The sequence below is a fragment of the Eriocheir sinensis genome, chromosome 2 (assembly GCF_024679095.1).
Source record: "Eriocheir sinensis breed Jianghai 21 chromosome 2, ASM2467909v1, whole genome shotgun sequence".
In the NCBI taxonomy this organism is placed as follows: domain Eukaryota; kingdom Metazoa; phylum Arthropoda; class Malacostraca; order Decapoda; family Varunidae; genus Eriocheir; species Eriocheir sinensis.
The window spans coordinates 8,601,702-8,617,767 of NC_066510.1; positions in this window are offsets into that span (position 1 = coordinate 8,601,702).

The window sequence follows — 16,066 nt, forward strand, 5'->3', positions numbered from 1 at the left end:
ATACATCGGTACATCCCTATATATATATATATATATATATATATATATATATATATATATATATATATATATATATATATATATATATATATATATATATATATATATATTCATTTTGCTGTTTCATTTTTGGGGTTTGTAATTCGTAACTCATTCTCTATTTCATTCCTTACCATTCATTATAAAATATCGTTCTCCATTGATCACCAGGATTCAATAATAATAATAATAATAATAATAATAATAATAATAATAGAGAAAAATGGCATGACTCAATAGCCTCATTATAATTTGATTTGCATAAGGCTATTACTGTCTAAAGGCGGACACACACTATACGATGCGGCCTGTCCGGCGGCCGAAAGTGAGCGGAGCCTCGTCGGCCGGATGAAGCATACACACTATGAGGCGGCCTCACGGAATACCGGTGTGGTGTCGTCTGACATCTTGTGTCGCGAAACATCCCATCCTGAATGTATACTTGAATTTCGGCACTGTACCGTGTGTTTTGCTGACTGCTTGTCTGGATCTGTCCTACCCAAGTTTTTATTTTATTTATTATAAAAGCAAATGATGACGTATGTGTGTGTATATAACTTGGATATCAACAATCAATCTTCTTGTGACCTGTTCCGCTTTGCATCGCCTTTTAGGTCCTTCTTGGTAGTTTTCAACACTTTGATGTTCACTTCGTTACTCTGTAATAGGAAAGTATTGGGTTCCGCGATGCAAAGTTCAGGATGGGATGTCTCACGACAAAGGATGGCAAACGACACCACACCGGGCGGGAGCCGTCACTCTGAGCCCCACCGCCGCAGCGACAACAACACAATTTATGTTTTATATTCCACAAACATGGATGGCCCTTGTACAGATCAATAAAACAGTTCCAAAATCATTATTTATCCAGGCGCCAGACATCGTGGAGCGTAGATAGTGTGTACACCACGGCTGTCAGCGTCGCTCTGAGATAATAGGCGCACCTAACTTCACCGTAGCCGATCCAAGATTCAGTACGTTTCCTAACCAGTAGAAGGTAATGTTATAATTGTATTTCGTAAAGAATCCTTATAACCAAAAGCTAACTAAAATTATGGGTATTCTTTTTATTGAACAGAACATTGAATAAACAACAGAACAATAATATAAAAATACGTATAGCCACCGTTGCCAGATTGTGGTACTCAGAGCATAGTATTTACCGGTTTCTGACGCCTACCTATTGCCAAGAAACATCAGGATTTAACTCTTTTAACGATAACTATAAATTAGTTTCGTTATTGGAGCCCAGAAGACAGTTTAGGGGTAGGAAGCTGGGAAATATAATCGGCTGAGTACGACAATCTGGCAACGTTGACTGGCTGTAGCCACAGATTTATATACCTAGAGCGCGCGACTCTCGGGTGCGGCAACCGGAAGCACCACGGCCGCCATCTTTGGGAGCCCCGTCCAGCCAACTCTGTGCTGCAGCCGTCAACTTCAAAGTGGAGGTAAAGGCGGCTTTACACCTGGCAATTCCTGGCCGGCAATACAGATGCGACGTGCTGCCGGCAGCATTTTTGGTCTGGGTCTGGGAGCTCTTCTCGCGGCAAGTTCTCTGCAGCTGAGCGTGTTCGTCTTGTATTGCCGACTGGCGGCTGGGTAAACAACATGTCGGCACCAATAAAACAAGAAATGACAGATGCAGATAACAAGATTTGGAGCCGGGAGGCCGAGGTGGCATTGTTAGAGGAAGTAGACAGCATCGACACTTGTGGGACCCACAAGATAAGCTCTACAAGAGGCAGAGTCTGCGCAAAACAACTTTTGAGAGAGTGGCAGCAACATTGCGGGAAATGTTTATCTCTTTGCGAAATATCGAAGGAGGTAATTGAGGAACTATTATTTTCGTGTATTATGTAATCACTATGTAATGCCTGGGGGTTGGGATGGCATGTTCCTCCCTTCTCCTTTGTTGTTAAATGCAACAATAAACAATCAATCAATACTACTTATGATAAAACTCGTTTACTAACAGTATTTCTACAATATTAGGCTAATGGACCAAACTCATTGTGGTTTTAAGATATGGTAGTAGCCTTTTGGGGTGTCTGGGATGAAAAACAAATTTTGCCCTTGCATTTACTATACCTTGGCTACACTAAACATGCGGTTGTGGGCGGAGTAAGCGTACGGGATCCCTTGTACAGCCTTGCCGCATGTCTCCCAACCCGCGAAGTAGAAATGTTATAATTTAAGTAAAACCATGGCAAATATGATCAGCAAATATGCATACACATTTAATCTTAGTATTATAACGTATGGAAGAACAGTTAACTTATTATGGATAAGATATTTGTAAGCATACAAAGAAACGTGGCATACATATTTTACAGTGTTGCTAAAAAAATGCTATACTTATTGTTGAGTTTCCCTTACGTTTTGAGATGGATAAGGGGTTTCACAATTATATTTAGATTATATCGTGAAGGAATGTACGTTAAAATAAGCTGACATAAGTTTGAAAAAAAACATTAAAATCCTCGCGGCGGTAACGCTCCCGGCCAACACCCAGACACGCCCACCATCCACACAGGTGGAGAAGTCAGGTGACTCCACTCAGGTCAGTCGGCGTCCTTGACCAGACAGAGAGAGAGAAGGAGGAAGAAAGGAATGTGCGGAGAGAGAGAGAGAGAGAGAGAGAGAGAGAGAGAGAGAGAGAGAGAGAGAGAGAGAGAGAGAGAGAGAGAGAGAGAGAGAGAGGCAAGCAATGTGGGGTTAAAACGTGGCACCGCTGTACTGCCGCTTATTCCCTAGAGGCCTACGTCACAGCCGCATGTTTGAGCTGGCCGGAGTAGAGAAGTTTACGTCTTGTTGCTCCTGGCGGCTCCTCCCACGTGTGAAGGTACTTGCTCCCGAGAGCACCCAGACGGTCTAGCCGCTAGATCGTCGCGGCTGTATTGCCGGCAAGGAATTGCCAGGTGTAAAGCCGCCTTAAGTGATAGGTGGTGGTGGTGATGGTGGTGGTTGTTGTTTTTGTTGTTTGATTTTTACATGTACGTTGGCATGATGGGCTATGGAGGAGCCCCGCAGAGTTGCTGGGCGTCAGGCCATGGCATGAGGCCCTGCCCAGCGGTCGGGGGGCTGCATCTTGCACCCGCAGCCGAGCGAGCAACTCAACAGTCTATAAGCTGGCTCAAAGGCCGGAGAGTTGCTCACTCGACGAGTGCTGGCGTTCCACTGATGGTGGTGGTGGTGGTGGTGATAGCGGCGGGTGGAGGAGTTGGTTGAGAGAGAGAGAGAGACGGACTGACATGACATATGACATAACTCAGGTTTTATACTCTCTCTCTCTCTATCTCTCTATCTCTCTCTAAGGCCTCTAGCTACGCCCACTTTTCGGCCGCCGGACAGGGCGCATCGTATAGTGTGTGTCCGCCTCAACGGGAGAATGTTTTGGTGTTTTTTTGCTTGTTTGTTTAAGGGAAAGAGAGGGGGAGGGAAAGGGGGAAGGAAGGGAGGAGAGGGAATGGGGAAGAGGCAAAAGAAAGCGGATACAGGGGGAAGAAACATTTGAAACATTTTATTATCCCTTTATACAATTATGTATTTACAATAATTTTGTAGTGCAGGGAGCCCATTTAAAGCTGGGAGCTTTTTGGGCAGTACTGGAAACTTAGGTGCCGGATTTAATCAATAGTGCAAATATATACATATATATATATATATATATATATATATATATATATATATATATATAGAGATTATTTTAAAATATATATATATATATATATATATATATATATATATATATATATATATATATATATATATATATATATATATATATATATATATATATATATATATATATATACAAACATATAATATATGACAAAAGTAAAATGATGATAATAATGATACGAAGAAGAAGAAGAAAAAGAAGAATAATAATTATAGTAATAATAGTAATAATTAACATTGTGATAATTTTAAAATAATAGAAGTATAAATAACAATTAAAGTGATAATATTAACATAATATCATTAGTACAAAAATTTTAATTGATTTAGAAAAATAATATGGTAGTACTGTAAATGATAATGTAATAGTATTAATACAATAATAATAGTATAAGGTAATAATTGATTAAGATGAGGACACACTCTGACAGATGATACATGGACTTAATAATTATAATTGAGAAGAATATGTTTTTTAAATTGTTTTTTAAAGGAGTGTATTGAATTTAGAGCTTTAATATTATTAGGAATAGAATTCCAGGTTTTAGGTCCTGAATAAGAAAGTGAGTGTTGAAAGTGTTAAATTATGGGCAGGTGTACGTAAATTTTCATGAGTAGGGGTGAAATAAGCATGTTGTGGCTGTAAGGACACGGAGGTTTCACTTTTGATCTTTTTATACATGTAAATACCAATTTGTAGCTTATTTATGTCAAAAAGTTTTAAGGAATTTGTTTCTTTACAGAGAGGTTGTGTGTGGGCAAAGTAGTCACTGTTTGTAATAATTCTTATTATTTTCTTTTGAAGTCTAAACAGAGGTAACAGGTGTGTGGGGTAGGTGTTGCACCAGATAGGCGTACAGTAATACAGGTGTGGTAAGACATGTGCGTTATATAACATTTTCAAAACATCAATGGGCATTAATTCTTTAATTTGATATAACAGAGATACTAGCCTGGGATGGAGAGGGTAGGAGAAAGGAACGGGGAGGGGAATGGGAGGAGGAAGGAAAGGGGAGTGGGGAGGGAGAGGGCCCAGAGGGGAATGGCCCGAATGGGGATGGAGAGAGGAGGGGGGAAGGAATGGGGAAGAAGGAAGGAGAGGGGAGGGTGAATGTAGATGGCAGTGGGAAGGAGAGGGGGAGGGAGAGGGAAACGGCAGCTTGGTATCACACAATGACTCCTATAATAATTATTACGGTGACTGTGCGGTGAGGTGTGTTGGGTGGCTCTGCTCGGAGCTCGAGGGAAATCTCAGAAACGAGAAAATAACAATGGAAACGGTTATGCGAGTGACGCTTGGCAAATATAATCTAAAAAATATAATGTGTTAACCATTAGGTTAGAGTGAGTTGGGTGTGATTCTATAGTTTTACCAAAAGGTATGACGTCCACCATCTCGGCGTCCCCGAGGTTCTTGTCCTCGGTTTGGGTGGTTTCTGGGGGCGGCCCACCGGACTGGCTGGCCATGGCGGTAGACGTAACTCCACGGCAGAGCAGGACACTAACAGCTGATAGCCGACTCTCTGCTTTCAGGAGACAAGTTCCGCACGTCCAAACGGCGTGGCTGTCAGCACGGAACTCGGGACTGCGGGAGGCAAGGAGACTATAGAACAGGAGAGGGGGCCGGTAAAGATTCGTATTAGGTCCGTGCCAGTATCTCTTTATGAAACATCACTATCTCTTCATATATCTTTTCTACAAACCTTCAACAGTCATGGAAACGCTTTGAAAATCCAATTCAAGGACTTTTTTTTACTCTTGAAAATAAGGGATAATGTTTACGAAAGCGCGTCGCCTCCTCTAGCGACGCTGCAGCCGCCGCAGCCGCAAAATAGCTCGCAGAGGGCTTAGGGTCGGGGAGCATATTTAAACTACTCCAACCGAACTTTACGACCTACTAACGGGGGGGCTGCGCCCCCCTCGACCCTCGACTGTTCCATTCCCCCACGACCCTACTACTAAACCAATGCCTGCCCATTTCCCTCCTAAATCTATACTTTTCTAATTTACGTCAATTTCTGCATGTTCTATCTTGCCAAACATCTTATGCAAAAGTTAACCAGCATCTTCACTCTTTCATCCCTTACACTGATAAACTCTGGAACAGCCTTCCTTCGTCTGCATTTCCTCCTGCCTATAATTTGACCTTCAAGAAGAGTGTATCAAGACTCTACTTCTGTGTGTTTGGGAGCGGTGAGTAGCGGGGCTTTTTTTTCTAGTACACTTTGTTGCCCTTGAGTTGTCTCCTTTGTTTAAAGAAAATAATAATTAAATAAATAGAAGTTGGCCGCCAATGCTTCCAACACATTTTGGTGCCATATCTACAAGTGGCTGGTGACTGTAAGTATCTCAGCAACCTGCATGCATATATGCCATTCCTATCATGGTGCATGGAGCAAGCTTCACATAACACACAGACAGAGACAGTTCAATTATGGTTACATTTCAGACTCAATTTATTGCTCAGTCTATTAGGTGCAGTGCTGTTAATATTGTTTGTGCTAGTATTAGTACAATTGATGTATTTATTTTAATTAATTTATCAATATTTATTTATTATATTCTTAGTGTTTGAAAATTCCAATACTAGCATTAAGATAAACAGAAATATCAGAAATATATTTACACTCATTAATTATTATTGCTTTTCTTATTATTACTTCCTTCAATGTCCTGGCACTTTGACATCTACTGTTTTTCTGTCTAGCAGCCAAAATTGTGGCCTTTCTGAATGTGTATGTCCTAAGTCTTCATTGGTGTATCTAGCTATATAACAAAAATCTGCATCTCTCTCCCTTCTCACCCAGTTGTCCCCGTACATCCTTTCAGTATCCAAAGAATTTCAATTTACATCTTGTAATCACTCAACTAATGCAGTGCAATCCTCATCTCTGTATTTTACCGTGTGGACAAACTCTTTCCTTCCATGTTCCACTGTCGTATGTTATTCCACATCTAATACAACCACATCCCAACAGATCTGAACACGTTTGATATTATCCAAGAGAATGTGGCAGCTGAGGGGAGAGTCCAAGAAAGAGGCCAAGGGTGAAGACATTTAGCCACCCCCTGAAGTATGTGGCATCATCCAACCCTCTAGCTGAGCTGCAGGAGGTGCTCCCCATTGCAGTGCACCAGCTCCATGTACTGATTTTGGAATGAATACTTCATCTAGTGTTTGTTGATTGTTGTGTTATTAATCTAATTATGACTTCACAAAATAGATTATGCAAGTCACTTAACACATCCCCTGCTCAACATCACTTTTAAGTTGTAGAATTCCTTCATGTGGATGCTGATTTGTGTATCCTTAAATGATTGGATATTGATTTTTTTTTTTTTTTCCCATGATCACTGAACCATGTTACGGTATGTCTTTAGGTGCAGATCCAGGAAATGAGTTTTGGGGGGGGGACGTCAGACTTTTTGCGGGTGGAAGGAGCATTAGCATTACCGATTAGCTATTCTCAAAAGTCCTGGTCTTGAAAAACTGGTGGACTGACCTAAATCAATGGGTATAACGGCCTGGACTTTGTGCCAAAGCATTGTTTTAGCCGCAGCGCGCTTTTGAGCTAGTTTTCCTGTATCACTCAGGACCATGGGGGGTGCCCGGGCCCCCTGGGCAATGTAGCTATGTCTTATAATATATCTATCCTTTACACTCTGATGGTGCATCCTTCTAGGTTGTCAAGTTTTAGTAGCTACTCATGAGAAGTCTTCCTTATAATGATCATTGATTTCCAGATGCTTTGCATTAAAAAATTAAGTGTCATTAAACCTGCCGCAAATAATAATGAGCTGTAGTCAACCCTTGCCTTAAAGAACCAATATGGAGGAAGGGGGTGATGTTATATCCAAAAATCTTTTACATCTGAAGTATCCAGCCTTTTTGTATATAATAAACCTTGTTTGTTACATGAACTTAAAAGTTCACAATTTCCATACGTGATTCTTTTTTCCTTGTATTTGATGATTAATCCTGACATGTATTTCCATTATCAGTAGGTAATATATAATAACAAGACAATAATACACATTATAACAATGTATAATTATATTATAGCCCAATGAGTGCAAGAGATCATTTACCTCATCAGTGACGCCAAGTCCGGGAGTCCTTCCCTAAATTCTTTGCCCGAATTTGTGACACCAAGTATAATAACTAATTTTAGTGACCATTTGCATCCATTTTTCACTGTTTAACTGTTACACCAGTAGGCTACATATCTTAAAAAAAAGGTTTGTAAAAATGTTGACATTTTGAATGATATGTTTAAACTCTATTATGTTTCTATGGCTGTAGTACCGTTACGATTAGTCGAGTGATCAGCATATGGGTCTTATGTTTTTGATAGCATAGGTTCAAATTTTGCCATAGGCTGGCAATTGATAGTAACAGTAGTGTCCACAGATACCTGCCTGTTTCTTGTTTATCCTGTTCCACTTTAAACTATGACTGGCCAATCTTTAATGAGGTAGCATAACCTTGAAGTGCCACTAACAAACCTTTGTCCATTCTTCTGATGTGATCCTCTTTTTTTTTTTTTTTTTTCTCACCCGCCTATAGCGCCGGTAGGCTTTCTTCAGGGGCCTGGCGGTCGGCCCAGGCCCGTCATGATGCAGGCAATTTTTTTTATAATGGTGCCATTTAGTATTGGCTCATGCTGCCCCCCGGAACTCATTTCACTTGGATGGTTTAGCAGGGCTTAGGTATGACTAACATTGTAGAGACAGGGAATTTTTAGATTTTTAGTGTGGCAACACATTGAGAAATGTTTTAGTATGGACTGAACATAAAGATATATATATGGAAAATGGGTGCTCTTAGATCTTGACATTATATCTGTCAAGAGTCTCCAGTTGTATCCTCTCCCCCATCTCTCCTGAAAATATTACTCTTGTCAGGCAATCTAAGTGAAGCCTTACATTGAAGTTGGCATGCAGACAATGTCAATGCTTAGATTCACTGTCCTTATAGCACTGAAAATAATGCAATTACATGCACATATTTTATTATTTAGAATTGTAATTAATTGTGATTAAATATTTTTGCATGTATTTTCAGACTTGAACAGTGAAAATTGCTGCACAAAACAGTCTGTCGTCTGCACCGGGAGGCAAGATAGCTCAAAGCCCAGGCTGTTACAACTCTTGGTCAGTTTTTTCCCTGTGCCAGCAGCTTTTTTTAGATCCAATAGGGGTGGATTTTTTCTAAGGTCAGGTTCAACATGCTGCAAGATGCCAAGATCTAAGCCTAGTAGGAGATATGGGTTACAAGGGAGGAGGTTTGCTCTGGCCTTATACTGTCAAAGTCCAAATGCTAATAGATTTATAAGCACAGTATTTCACTTGCCTTCAGTTTCAACACTTCACTCATGGCTCAGGGGTATTTCAGTAAATGTTGGCTGGAGCAAACAGACTCTGACAGCCCTGCAGCAAAGAGCACAGGCTTTGTCAAAAGATTAGATACTTCGTGGGATTTGCCATTATTTAGTATTACTCTTGTTACGGCAAGAAATTTTTTCCATATACTTTGCCAAATATTGCAAGTAATGCACCATTGTTGGTCTTGCCTGATATAAATCAGATCTTGTTCAATTAACAAGCTTTGGGTGTCTGCCACTTTCCAGTTGTAATGCAAGGAATCATTTATCTCCCCTGCCAGATATCACATGTAATGCACCATTGTTGGTTTTGCCTGATATAAATCAGATCTTCTTCAGTTAACAAGCTTTAGATGTCTGCCACTTTCCAGTTGTAATGCAAGGAATCCCCTGCCAGATATCGCATGTAATGCACCATTGTTATAAATCAGATCTTGTTCAGCTCACAAGCTTTGAATATCTGCCATTGTTTATTTCAGGTGTAATGCTTGGAAACATTTGTTCTCTTCCCTACCCAACAGTATGCAATACTTTATTGTGGATTTTGCCTGTTATGTTTAATCTTGTTCAGGTAACAAGCTTTAGATGTCAGCCTTACTTAATAATGTGCTGCAGTAACACTTGGCTTGGTTTCATGATGTGAAATACAGCTTGTAATTTCATCACATGTCTGGCATCACTAATGTGGCTTCCAGGAGTAATCTTGTTTGTATTACAGCATGCAATGTTTTTTTTCTGCTTTATATGATATACATAATCACATAGGTATGATATTTTTTGACAAAATGTAATGGCAGTTGATATTCTTGACTAATGCCTCATAAACCTTGTGAAAAATAATGCTTTTTTGAGGGGGGGGGGGGTGGACACAGAGTGGTTTGTTTGGTTGGCCAATTCAAGGAGTTTCATATCAAATGATTTTATTGCATCCAATTTTAATGTGTGCTAAAAACATATATTTTATTACATCCAACTTTAATGTGTGCTTCCTGCAATAAATGCTACATGTTTACTGATGTAGCCTATGAAATACATTACTCTCTGCCCTGTAATTTGTTGTGTCACATACTGTAGCATAACTTTCCTGCCATTTTCTTACACTATGAGTTGCCTTATTTTGTCTCATTTGCTTTTATGATATGTGCCTCCGCTGCATAGTTGTGCCTACTGAGCTTAATATCTTCATGACCCTGACACCAAGGTCAGAGCTTGTGAGATCATACCGTGTCCTACATTCCATTTTCACCTCCCGGCTCGGCTGTCTCCCAGGACCACCAAGTTATTGCATTCCATTTAAGACAACTCATGTGATACCTTCTTGATGTCCTCCATCATGTATTTCAGCATGTTTTATGATGCCTTACTCTTATATTGATGTGCCTTGCAACATTTTTATACAGTTTTTATTGTATATAACGCACCATTGTTGGTTTTGCCTGTTATAAATCGGGTCATGTTCAGTTAACAAGCTTTGAGTGTCTCTCATTGTTTATTTCAGTTGTAATGCTTAGAAGCTTTTGTTCTCTGCCCTGTCAAACAGTATGCAATGCTTGCCATTATCTGGCACTTGTACAGTTAGTATGATATTTTTACTCAGCTAAGAGAATGTTGCAAAAGGTAAAGGTACGGTTGGGGGCATACGCTGTAGCAGCGCGTGGCCTCGGTGCTCATCTCCGTAACATTGGCCCTTGAGCCTGTGGTGTTAGGGAACCCATTACCCTGGGACACAGGACCAGTGTGACATCCGGGTTACCACAGTTGCAAAGGCATTATAGCAATTTAGCATGCATAGAATATTATATGCTTTGCTTGTAATTAAAGCACTGGATATGTATATATATGTATATGGATATGTATATATATGGATATGTATATATATATATATATATATATATATATATATATATATATATATATATATATATATATATATATATATATATATATATATATATATATATATATATATATATATATATATATATATATATATATATATATATATATATATATATATATATATATATAATCTTAGCAAATGCTTTCTAGACCATATTTTTCCTAAAATAACAAATTGATATAGTGTAGATAATAGCTACCTAATAAAACACAAGAACAAATATATTTTTCTTTACCCCATTAGTAAAATCATTTTACAATAATGAAAAAAACAAGTAAAGGCCGGATAGGGTGCTGTGGCAGGTACTTCAAAATAGTAAAGCTACCCCTGAAAAGTGACGTTTTTGGTGGGCTGCAATAGATGGCGCTACTTCCGCACGCCCGAGGAATTACTACATACCACTATCTCTTCCTTCATGCACTAAAGGAGAAGTCAAACAAGTCCGGCATGGTGTCATGGTCTCAAACTCATATAGTAGTGATGGAAGGTAGCGTTGAAAATTTAGCCACTCAACATATTCCTCTGGCTCTGTCCCTCCAATCAGCAGAGCGCGGGAGGTCTTGGTTCAGGAGGTTGTTTACACCAGGGATCAGAGAGAGAGAGAGAGGATATTTCACTGAGCATTTGTTTTCCCATCATGCACTGCGCCTGTGACGTCACGCCCGCCAGCTGTTTAAGGCTGGTGCTCACTGGAGCCCAAACCCCTTATTTAAGAAGCTAGAATGGGTGTTTGTGCGGTGTTCGGGTGTTCCAGCAACACAACGAACTTAGGAAAGAGTGGCCTAAGGTTTTACAGGTTCCCCAGAGACAAGAAAACCTGTCGGAAGAGGAAAATAGCGTGTCGACGGGCAGATAAATATGACCCCAGAAATGCCCGCGTGTGCTCTCGTCACTTCTTAAAAAGTGATTATTCTCTAAGGATTGATGGTGCCACTTTGGGACTAAAGGCTACAAGGGCACTGAAGCCAGGGGCTGGACCATTTGTACATATTCCATCAAAACCACATGCATGTATGTATAGTAAAAGCAGTGAAGATGAAGGTGACTGGTGGTGGTGGGGTGAGTGTTGTGTTGAGTGCAGGGACAGGCGAGTGGCTGCACGTCCCAGATGATGATTCAGGCCCTCCTCCAGTGCCATTTACAGGTGCCAGTGGCTTAATTCAGAGCTATTGATTGATGTTGATTTATTGATTGATTGATTGTGCATCTGCTTTGGGCAAGCCTCACACTGATTTACAGGGAGTCACTAAGGACAGGAAATGTGCCAAGAGACTTTCATAGTCACATGAACTGTTTAAAAGTTAACATTCTCTGTGCGTACGTTGCTCCATCTTTATAATTATATTACCAAATTTGTCACACCAACTAGGGGCTGGGTTCTCAAATTGGTATGACCAGTATACCTATAGAACCTTCACAAATGTGAAGCAAAAGAAGTATCCTATGCACTCCCCATACTATTTTTTCGGTATAATAGAAGCAGTAGTTGGCTAGATTAACCAAAACATTAAAATTCATGGAAAATTAATGAGGCATATGTCACATTATCAGAGCTGGGATTCTGTAGAAAAAATCTACCACCGGTATCGGTAGTCGGTAGCGAGCCGCGTCCAATCGGTATCGGTAGATCGGTAGATTTTTCAGAAATCTACCGATCGGTATAGATTCGGTATCGGTAGATTAAAAAAGCTTGAAAGCCATAGAAGTAGTCAGTAAGCAATGAGTTTACAAGTACGATTAAGTTTGTGTCATCAATTTGGAGCCTAACCTAACAGAGCCTCACTCCCATGGCCTCTGCCCAGGACACGTCCTCAAGTCCACAGGGGGAAGGAGACGCTGCCTCCACACCTCACCTCTCCCCCACGCTGCCTCACACGTGACACTGGCTTACGTGACTAGCCTCACTCTGCCGCGTCCCTCTTACAGGGTTCACACACTCCTACACACGGGCCCCGCCGCGCCACATACAAAACACTCACTCAACACACAGCATATCCTAACCTCTGGTTCGTAACAATATGATTAAATAGTTCACTGACTTGATCAAAACTTTTTTAATGTAAAATAAAGTTCAAAAAAGGAAAATCACTTGAAAATTAAAAACAACAAAACGATTAAGTGCTGCTGCCGCGGCGGGTGGACTTAAAAACACTGCCACTTAAAACACTAGGCGATGAGGCTGAGCACGTTGTCGAGAGCGTAGGAGCTAGAGCGTAGGTGTAGGCTACTCGCGTCGGCAGGCCAAACAAGAGTGGGGCTCCCGCCAAAACTTTTGGCGGGAGCGAGAATCTGCTAGGTCGTGGCTGCCTCTGATTGGCTGAGAACGCCCAGAACGGCCGGTGATTGGCTAAGCGTGATGACGTCAAAGTAATACCTGGAATTTCCTGCTAACTGCTTCCCATAGATGCGCTCGAACGTGTTGAAACTTGTCCGTTTCATTTTGCCGGGGTCGTCTTCTCTTAAGTCTTAACAAAAAAGTCCCGCGCTCGCTTTTTCAATCTACCGATACCGATTGACTGCCAATCATGCGATCGGTAGCGGTATTCGGTAGTTTCTTCAAAATACCGAATGATCGGTATCGGTAGCAGTAATCTACCGCTGGTAGTACCGATCCCAAATGTCAATCGGTAGTCCCAGCTCTGCACATTATGTATTAGTAGGCTAGGCCAGTTTTTGCATCACTTTAAGAGAATGGTACGGCATTCCTTACTGTTTCAGTCACCGATATTTTGGTAGGGATCCAAGAAGGAAATATGAAACACACATATAGTATAGAGGTTTTGCAGCTGACGTCATTAGCGGGGGTAGCGCGGGCCTGCACGGTCATCTTGGTGGTCAGTGGCGGTGGTCACTTATCAAAGCAAACCTTAGTGGCGGCTGCACAAGTGCTCTGTGTGTTCGTCATGGGATACGTATGCTGTGCGGTTGGATGTTTTAACCGACACGGGAGAGATACTGTGTCATTTTATAGATTTCCAGCGAATCCAGAAGGGCGGGAGAAGTGGATAGCAGCTGTGAGGAGGGAAAACTGGCGGCCGTCTGCTTCATCTCGACTCTTCAGTGCTCATTTTGTCAGAGGTAAATATTACAGGCAAGACTGATTAGATTATTACACGAGGTAACACTCATTTAGGTATTGCTCCGGGTTCCCTAGCTTATTGTGTGGCGGGGGATTACTGTGGAACGGGATTTACATGAGCTGGCCGAGGTAAACAAGCTGGCGGAGGTAAACACGCACGGCGGCGCTCAAGCAGGGGAAGAAAATAGCAAAAGAAATTAAGTGGAGGCAAAGTGTATAGAGGGACAGAGCTCAGTGCTGGGTGGAGTATGTAAGTGTACGCAGGGAAGTGACCAAGAGTGCGTAGTGTAAGGTGACGCCGTCACCTGCCCTCACCTGTCTGCCTGCCTGTGCTGCATACCTGGGCCTACCTAGGCATCACTGGTCAGCAACAGGAGATCGGCCAGGCAGAGGGACAGCCAGTCAACCGACCAACCAGACAGTCAGCCAACCCACCAATCAGCCAGTCAACCAGCCAGCCAGCCAACCAATCAGCCAGTCAGTCAAGCACCCAGTCAGTCAACCAGTCAGCCATCCAGTCGGTCAGTTAGACAGACAAGACAGTCAGTTTACCAATCAACCCACCAGGCATCCAGTCAACCCACCAGTCAACCAGACAGCCAGCCAGCTAGACAGACAGTTTACCAGTCTCCTCCTCCAAAAGCACTGATTTTTCGATGTATCTTAGCTTCGCAGCATCCTCAAGCGATCTCGCGTAATCACTTAACACAAATGATGCTGAAGGTCCTGCCATTTGCCCGTGGGTAGTGACTTGGGGGTGGGGCACACGTGGTCCGTCTGCTCACTCTGCTGGGGAAGTGACCACCAGCGGGTTTGCAGACGACGCACAAGGTGCAGACGACGCTATTTCGTGACGTCACTGCAAAACCTCTATAGTATGGACGAAATACAGCATCTGTGACAGCTCAACTTCAGCATTTTTTTCTGTTCCCTTGGTTCATTTTCTCGATTTGGTGCATAAATGTTCCAGCCTATTCCAAAAGTTTATTCTGCACTAATTTCATATTCTGCTGCATTGAAATAACATAATAGAAGGAGCTTTCCCATGCTTTCGCCATGGCTTTGGGCACCAGTGCGCACGAGATGCGGGCGTGACGTCATCGTTCCCTGTGACGTCATAACAATGACGTCGGAGCGAAATATCCTTTCTCTCTGATCCTTGGTTTACACTGCTGATAAACATATCGTACGCTGCCGGCAGGAAGTGTTATACTTATTTCATTTTTCTAATTTAAATCATAATACATATATCTTTAGCATCTTATAATATTACATTCACTATATGGAACTTTAAAGGAACAACATAGAGCCTGTGACGATTGTTTATGTGGGAAATAATATATTTAAATTTCCTATTGCTTGCATTTCCCCGTTTCTTTAATACCACTAGTAAGTCAAGTGTCTCTATACCGTAGCAATGAGAAAAATATGTGATTTCTAAATAATACCAAAAAACTAGTAAGAAAAATTATTTGAACGTACGCCGCATGCATATTTATTTTTGGTAGTTCCAGCAGGGCCACCAGATGGCAGGTGTGTTCAGTGAAGGACCCTATTCACCACGGACTGATCAAGTGTTGGACTTGTAATCGCCAGCAAGTACCCTCCCGACATGAGCAAGTGCTCTTTAGCGTCGATCTGTGTGTGTGTGTGTGTGTGTGTGTGTTCCTATGTTTTTTTGTTTTTTTTTACGTCTTGGCCTATTGCGCCGGTAGGCTTCTTCCCGGTGGATCCTGGATTCCTGATGGTCGGTCCAAGGCTTCTTCACGGTGGGGCCTAATGGTCGGCCCAGCCCGTTCTGGCGCAGGCGAGTGTTTATAGTGGCGCCATTTTGCGTTGGCTCATGCTGCCCTCCCGGAGCTCATCTTTAATCCTAGAATCTAGAGTCCGGGTTGATAGGTGGTCTTCTGGACAGCATGTGGGTAGTTTTAAGCCACTCGGCGGCGGCTGAAAAATCCCAGCTTGGTGGCACCGGTCGGG